The following is a 9,358-nucleotide window of genomic DNA, read 5'->3' on the forward strand; positions in this document are numbered from 1 at the left end:
CCATGATATAAATAGCTATACTTGGACTTGGAGGACTATTACTTAAGGTACAAAAAATTCTTTCAATTTTCACCCCACACGCCTCACCATAAAAAGTCCACGCATTACATAAATTACCATACTTGGATTTGGAGAACTATTGTTACTTGTTGACACACTTGACCGACCCACTAGAGCCCATGGCCCACTTCTGTCGAACCACGTGACATCTTATCCGAGGCCCCTAGGCCAACAGGAGTTGATCAATATACTATAACAATGCCAGACGTGGCTTAAGTGCTGACGTCGAAGCTAATATGCCGAGGTGATCTTGAAGCCGAGACCCTTCCCTCCAAGGCCAGGTCCTGAGGCCAATCCTCCCCGATTGATTGATGGGACACCCATCATAGAGTGCAAATGTCTTATCTTGTCAATGTAGAGGCAGAGCCGTCGATTAATAAATGTATATCAAGCTAGGAAGTCAAGTGTGATACATATAATTTGACATGTAGACTTACGAGATAAGGCCACTTGTACTCCCAACCAAGGGCCACGATCTAAGTTGTAATACTATAAATACTCCCCTATGCATCTCTCACATGGATAATGCAAGATTCAATACAAGAACAAATACAACATTCTTTACATTTTACTCTCTTGCAACATACATGCATTCTATAAACATCGATTGGTAATTACTGTACAATCATTATGCAAACATCTTGTTGGATTCCGAACGTTCTCGTCCCACGCCTTTAAGTCGCTCCCACGCCCCCTTTTCAGTACTAGTTCTAGACCGTCCACGTGTCTTAGCGTGTTGGACCAGGCTTACGTGTGTGCGGGTAGGTCCGGTATCTGTTGGCAACATATTTTGGGGTCAACAGTTAGTACCAGGGATTTAGCTAAACAAATCACAAGTGAAATGGGAATTGAGACTGTATTTCGAGAGAAACGTAGCATTCAAAGAAAGATGCAGTTCGATGAAAGTGACAGTGAAGAGGTAACACAATCAACTGAAAAATCTTTTCGAACTGATTATTTTCTTTTTATAATTGATCAAGTTCAATCTTCATTTCAAACTCGTTTTGAACAATTTAACATTATGAAGAGACATTTGGATTTTTTATTTTTTATTTTCAATTTGGAGAAATTAAAAAAAATGCATGTTAGCAGTTTATTGAAATCTTGTGACTCTTGAGTAGTATTTGTAATATAATGGACATTCAGACATTATTGGTGATGCCTTCTGTATGGAGTTAACAATCTTGAAGTGCTATTTACCTAAAAAATAAAAAGAGCAATTGATGTGCTTAATTACTTAAATAAAATGAATAGTTGTTTTCCAAATACTTGCATTGCTTACAAGATTTTGCTCACTATACCAATTATAGTTACATCAGCAGAAAGAAATTTCTTCGAGTTGAAGTTGATTAAAACGTATTTGTGGTCAACTATGTCATCGCAAAGATTGAATAGATTGGCCATGTTATCCATTGAAAAATAAATTGTTGAATAACTCAATTATACAAAATTGATTAATTGTTTGCCTCAAAATCTACAAGACGAGTTATATTTAATTGATCGTTTAAAACATTTTTGTGTTGTTATTTGATTATAGTATAAATATTTTGACTATTTCATTTTATATGTTGCTTTAGTGTTGATTTTAAGTTAACAAATTTAGTTTTGTAAAACTTTTATTAAAGGAAAAATAGATTGCTTGTTACGACTTAGGAGCCCTGCGAAACATAGGTACAGCACTAATGACACATCATTTAATTAGTGAATTATTAAATACATGAGATCTACCATTAACTTATTCGCTAATTAAATAATATGACATGTCACCGGTGCATATAAGCTAAATATCGATGCTTATGATATCATTTATATATATGAAAATAGAAAAAAACTTTCGTGGTGAACAATCAAACTAGTAAGTGCTTGTTGACGAAATTGTAATGTGTATGTGCCATGCAGATAATGCATGCATGAAAACAAAAAACCAAGCACTAATTAGAAAGTGGCCAATGTTACCAAAGTCGTGCGACTATTGTAATTAGCGCTTTTCAGTGCAGTTTTTCAACAATGTTGCTTTTGTGCGCAATTTTGGGTTGCATGAAGAAAAACGACAATTCCAAAAAGTATAACATAGAGCTCAAATTTTAATTTAATTAATTAATTAATCTTCCATTAACTCCATTAAATATAAATATATGTAATATATAATATTAACAACTACGTACATACGAGCACAAAATAAAAAATATTATTTTCCTTGTTACACGTTAATCTCCATTAAGTTTGTAATGCTTTTTCTAAGAGTTCACGTTCTTTTAATTATTTTCCTTGGATAAAAATTATTTTTTACGTTTTTTTCATAACTTTTCGTGAATTTTTAACTAAGCTTTCACCAAAAAAAATTTTCAAAAATCAAAATCAAATAAGCACTTAGTATATTTGAAGTAAAGATAACAATTGATAAAAAGAGGTTAAAATATTGTTCAAATTTTCTAACATTTATTTCATTTTATAATCTTTCTTTTTTGGTTTATTTTTGTTTCTGTTTAAGCACTTCCATCTACCCGTACTATTTGCTAGTTTTGATCTTGTATTTTTGAGTTAGAGTTAATGTTATACATTACCATGATGTTACACACGTCTACGTCACATGAAAAGATAAATGTTTAACATCACTACAAAACCAAAGTGGTGAGTAAGGCAATATTTTGTAAAAATGAGGGCGGAATCAGATTCGAGCAGACATTTTATTGTGATTTAGTATATCATTTCCATATATATATATATATATATATATTTAATTGATGTGTGTATTAAATATGTACGACTCTATTTAATTGAGATTCGATTATACACGTATAGTGGTGTCAAAAAGACGGGCCTAACAAGGCTGTTTAGACCTGCCCAATAAAAGCGGCTCGTGAATCAGTTCACAACCTGAGTAAATCTGGCCACAGGCTAGTAGTTAAAAAACTCGAGTTGCTCTAATTTAAATGATCGATCAAGACGATTTAACCGTCAGCCCGTGTTAATAATAAAAAAAAGAAATTAAATGTGAATTTGAATGGCTGATGAATATCTATCAGCTATGAGCCTATGACTTGTCTTTGAAGGCCGATGGCCTTTCAATCTTAGGCTTCTATCTTTATTATTGCTGGCATAATTCATGAGCCGACAAGGAATAGTTTCAACTTGCAAGTCGATCCCAATCCCGAGCTAAAGCACATTTTATGGACGAGTTCAGCCCTGCTCGTGAACCATCGAGGGCCGGTCCTTTCATAGGATCAGGCGGTGTGGTTCACTATTACACTCCTATAAATGTCGACATATCAAATAAATACTAGTACGAAGTACTGAATTCTATACTTGGCTAAAATTAGAAAATTTGCTCATTGTTTGATACTCTCGCTTATTACTCTTCAACTTTTAATTATAGGGAGGATAAAGTATCGACAGATAATCAAATTTATATGATTTATTTCTTTCTGGCCATGATATGATTATGATATACATATACACAAACAATCACTCACTCACACGCACAAGCTTTATTTGTGGGGACTAAGATTTGCTTTATTCCTTGTTGGTAAGCAGCCTTGATTCTTACGAAAGTAAAATGCCCAAAGATTCCTTTTCTTCCATACCATGAAATATAAAGGCCACTTGTACTATTACTCAAACCACAACTTAGGTAAAATTAATACAAGAAAATACTCAATTCAATCAATTTATTTAAGCGGACTTGAATTCATGAAAGACATATTTGAGACTCATTAATTAGTTATTAGTAGAGTCGATCCTCAAATTTTGAGAGTTTTGAATCGAATTTTACACGGGTCTTTTATAAATAATTTATCAATTACGTACAATTATTAAATTTTCAATTACAATTTATCCATTTAAATACACGTTTGTTAAAAGACACAATTGCCATTCCGTTTAATCTTACAAGTTAAATGATTTTGTTGCTTAATTTTCGAGTCATTTGTACTAAATTTCTGTAAAAGATTATTTTCTTTGTATCTTTTTGAAATTGTTCGCTTTCACAACGTACGTACTTAATGAATCAAATGAAAATAATGTTACATACGTCCCAACTGAACATTTGTCATTGGATTTGAAAAGATTAAGGAGTGAGTTCACTATTAATAGTAACTATGTATTTTGTTTTACTAATACTTTTACTTTAAACATACTCTAAAAGATAGCAGTTTGTTTGAGTACATCAATTCATTCGAATTTTAGAACATTCAAATTAATGGTTTGAACTTTAACTTCAATTCATTGAATAAAACCCAACATTTTGTTCTCATTGTAAATTTGTCTTGAAATTGCGTTTTCTATATATCATCGTCAACGCATCTTTCAAGAATGTCCATCGTTGGAATAAATATTTTTTTATGATTGGATGACTTTATATTCTAATTTATTTGTATTCTTCCAACATCAATAGTCATTCAAATGATGTAAATCTCGAAACAGCAAAAAGGAACATTCTTATGGAAACCATTCAACAAAACTCTAACCTAGTTAAAGATTTATTTTATGTCAATCAACACTATCTACATATTTCTGGGACGATTTCTCATAATCGATGTTTTAAAGCCTAGTTCAGGTGTTAATCAGAAAAATGTAAAAGGTCATGGTCAACTGATCGAATTGGAAAAAAACTAAAAAAATACGATTTGAAGATGGAATAACAAGTGCGAAAGTTATTTTATCGAGTTCTAAATTTTAAACTTTTACGCAATCATCAGACAGAATTTTAGATTGAGAGCAGGTAATTGGCTTAATTTTTTCAAGTATAAGTTTGTCAAACATCATTGTATCAATATATTATGCAGGACCAACAATTTCTATTAATATTTTTTATAAACACATTCCGTTTCTTAAAACTAACTGCTTAAAAATTTTAAAAATAAATAAATAAATTATAAAACATATAGTTAAACGAGGACATTGCTAGAAATAACATTTGCAGATTGAGTTTTTGTGTCAAGAGCATTGACACAAAGGTAAAGAGGGAAAAGAAAAGAAGTGTCAAGAAGAAGACTCTCTCGATCTGTCAGCTTTGAATCGCGTGCATTTGCAGTGTCGAACTTGCTGTGGACATCTTTTGACTCTTATGTAATGAAGCCTTTAGTGACGTGAGAATTCTTTCTCAAAATCCGTGCTCGGTGTGACTTAAAGTTTTATTTATAATTAACAGCCATTTGGCCCCATTTCTTGAAAATGAATATGGGTGGGATAGTATTTTTTTTTTTAAATAAGTGATTAAAAAAAAATTTCAATTTACATGTAATATTATTTTATGAAAAATTATATGGTTGAAAATAGAAGTGAGAAAAATAGAATTTAATGTAATAAAATTCAAACGGTGCTAATTACATATTTTATGAGATTTGTAATTTTCATCAACTTTTTAATTATATATTTCATATATTAATCAAAATTTACATCTTTAGTTACACCAAAAAGGGGACTACTTTTGCTTAAGAACTTTGGGTTTTCAAATTAAAGTTTAGCATTTGTTTGTCAACCATTATACCATATTATTTTGTCTACAGTACTCATTTTCAACCACACGTTCTTCATTAAAATAATATTACACATAAATCAAAAAAAATTTCTTCTTTTTTAACCACGCATTTCAACATCAATCACTATTTCATAATACACATTTTGAAATTAAAGAGACAAAAACAGGCCCATTAGTATGAATTAAATTCGGTATTTTGACATTTTTTGTTATTCTTGTCCCAGTTTCCCATTACCTTAATCTCTACATTTAGACCATGTTTCATCTAGCTAAACAACATAAAAATTTAAGTTACATTTAAAAATCTACTAAACTCATTGTTTGAGCTTAATAATTAGCCATTGTTTGAGCTGCATTATTTAATATTTATTTTTCTCTAAACTCATTGTCAACTACACATTATCGTAATTAAATGATTTTGCGTCCCTTTGGGGAAGGAGTAAAAACCATGTGGGAACCTGGGAACCAACAAGGGCACAACCTGCGATTTACCTCCACTAGTCACTGAGGGGCCGGGGGCTAGAAGTCCAGGATTTAGTCCAGCTAAGCTGGGACACCTGGGTTATAAAAATAAAAATAAAAAAAAAATTAAATGATTTTGCTCATAAACTTAAATTTTTTTCTTACTTTTTAACCAAACATTCTAAAAAATAAAATAAAAAATCAATGTCTAAAAAATTCATTAAGGGGCTCAAATGGGGGCTTAATAGCTATATTATATATCAAAAAGAAATCCACATATTTTCCATCTTCTTGTCAGTCTCCTATTAATTTAACATATCACTCTAATTTTGAGATTTAAAAATTTAAGTCTAACATACTCAAAGATTCTTTGGTAATTCACCATTGGCATTCGAAATCTACTTTACTCGAGCACCTATATTGCTCATTTGTAAAAATTCTCTTGAGATTGCTATGGTGCAACGACATTATGTTGCTGGCCACAAGAGTCTATTCAAACTTACTTTAAATGTTCGATGTCTACTATTAATGCAACCTAAACACTGATAGCCTGTTCGTCTTAATTTTCCGACATTCAAGATTGAATCAATGAAGTTTCCAAGCCATTCTACAAGAAAGAAAAAGATTATTGAAATACCTGTTTTTTGAATGAAAAGTTTTCTTGGGGATACGAATATAACTAAAATTGGATTTTCGGAAAACTGTTCAGAAATCAGATTATTTGAAGGTGAAAGGGTACAAATTGTGTAAGATTATTGGGAACTATCTTGAGAATCAGGACGATTCTTAAATTAAGTTTAAAGAACCAAAATCTGAATTAGTTATAAGCAATTAACCCTTCCATTGGATTGCAAGATGCAACATGATTCCCTTGCAATAAAATAAGTCCTCAACTTGGGAAAATATTAAAATGTTACTCTAATTACATAAATTAAATCAATAGATGCAAGTGATCAACAATTAAGGATCAGTTTTTCACTGTTGTACTCAAATAATCAATTGCATTTGATTGGTCGGAGGATTAGAGTCATTGCAAAATACATGAAAAACAAATTCTAGTCGTTTATGCTGCTGTCAATGGATTCTGTGATCGAGTGTCATTTATTTATCATTAAGAGAGTGTCATAAAACGTGGGAAGATATCTCTAATATCGTCTCTATGATTAAAATATAAAAAATAACACGAATTGGTATATAGAAATCAACTAAAATAGAGAAAGTTAATTATTAAAGCAAAATTAGTAACAATTCCTGAGAAGTGAATTATTATTAAACCTGAAATTAGTAACATAACGCTACAATAACTCGAAACACTCACTCTGGTCTATACATATATATTTTCAAAGCAGTACAATGCTTCAAATCAGAATATATCAACACCCAAAATATATAATCCCATTAATTAATTATAGGGTTTCCAGCAGATCTTATTAAGGAACCCTAAGCCTTTAATTTATCCATCTCTGAAAGTTGTCATCTTGGCTTAGAATTTAGTCACAAAGACTTCATATAAAGCTTAAATTACACATAAAATTTTAGCGCGCTTCATTGATGATAACTTAACCGAAGTTTCGTGAGAACCTTGAGTCGAGCCAAAGCCGAGAAATATAATTTACAAGGGGTTGTTCGTTGAAGTAGAACTAAAACATGAAAGATCGGTCCAAGAAGCTGCAGTACCAGTACTCCATTGATCAGTTCCAGGCATTCCCATTAACTGCCTTGACAAATTCAACTTCGATGAATTTTCTTCCATTTTCACTGGAAGTTTAGGCCGCGCCGCCTGGCTCGTTTCGCCAGCGAATCTAGATTGGTTGTCTCCGCCTTCAAAATGGTAAAGGCCCACCGGAGATAGATCCATGCTACCCAAGAAAGGATATTGCTGATGAAACCTCCACTGGTCAATGCCACAACTTGTTAAAAGGGAAGCTACCCCAGCTCCACCACCACTCCCACCACCCAGGATATTATTACTTCCCATCTGAAAGTTCATCTCACTAATCGGAGCAGAGATTCCACTGTAATTTAAGCTGATATCACCGGTACTATAGTTATCAGTAAGTTGACCTAAAGGAGACATGAAGCGTAGAGGTGGAAACTGAGGGTTGAGGCCTAAAATATTAGCCTGTCCGGTACAGTTCGAAGAAATGGTACCGGCAATGGTGGAGTTAGGGGTGGTTTGTTGGTTATTATTGGGTGGCGCTGGAGACTTTGAACTTGTAGATTTACTTCTTTTGTTTCTCCGGCAGCCGCCTCCCACCGGAACACTTCTCAGAGCGCCACCTCTAGTCCAGTATCTTCTACAGGCCTTACAAAAGTGTCGAGGCTGAGAGAGACTGTAGTTGTTGAAATAGCAAAACTTTGTGTTTGTTGATTCACATCTAGGGCATTTAAGAGCTGCCTCCGGCATCGGTATGTTGGCCAACCGAGCTCGCTCCGACATCGAACCCGGCCGGATCGAAGCCGTGCCACCACTGGCATGAGGCTGAGCTGAAGAAGGAGGAGGAGGTGGCGGCTGTGACAGCAAAGGGTTTGTGCTACTGCTTCCAATAATTTGATGATTCTGATGCTGCAAAATAATTTTTAAAAAAAATCAGAAAAAGCAGAAAATGAAACATCTGGTATATTCAACAAATTAAAGGCATGAATAATAAACAAATAACTAAAAGATCATGAGATAAACAAAAGGAAAAAAGGGATCAAGAAGAATATTTATCTTTTGAATTTTGCTTTTTTGGCAAAGAAGCTATTGAAATATATCAAAGAAAACCCTAACCTGCTGCCAGTTGGCTGGATCATGATACGGTAGAATTGAAGAGAAAACCATTGTTCTTGATGATCTTTCTCCTTTTTGTAAAGGTTAACTGGTTTTGGAGGTGTATAGTGGAGAGAGAATCACATCAACTCTCTAGAGAGAGAGAAGAAAATAAAGGCAGAATGAGAATACGGAGCTAAAATAAAGGAGGGGGCTTTATGAGTGTATATATAGAGAGAGAGAAACATATACTTACTTAAATTCTCTCCTAAGGGCAAATTTGTTGTCTGTCTGTCTGATTTGTTTTATTATTTTTAGGGTTTTTCTTAGCCTTTAAGCTCTTTTTTCTTTTTTTTATTATCTTCTGTGGTGGGATGTTGCTACTATTGCTTAGAAAAAGTTGCAATGCGATTATGCGTTTTTTAGCCCCATGTTTTAAAATTTACTTTCCCTCAAATTCATTTTCAAAACTCTTGAATTACACACCTCATCAATTTTTATCAGAATTTAATAAGAATAGGATTTTTAGCTAAATCAAAAGGGCCTATAATTTTAATATATGAGTTAGAAGGAGAAAGAGAATATGTGATTGAGATGGCAATTAG

The 9,358-nt window shown here is 32.8% G+C and overlaps 1 pseudogene; it reads right to left on the reverse strand.

Moving 5' to 3' along the window:
* Positions 1–7,255: 7,255 nt before the first annotated feature.
* LOC111391763 lies at positions 7,256–8,970 on the reverse strand (annotated as a pseudogene).
* Positions 8,971–9,358: the final 388 nt, after the last annotated feature.

Source organism: Olea europaea, unplaced genomic scaffold (genome assembly GCF_002742605.1).
Source record: "Olea europaea var. sylvestris unplaced genomic scaffold, O_europaea_v1 scaffold83, whole genome shotgun sequence".
NCBI classification, from domain to species: Eukaryota; Viridiplantae; Streptophyta; class Magnoliopsida; order Lamiales; family Oleaceae; genus Olea; species Olea europaea.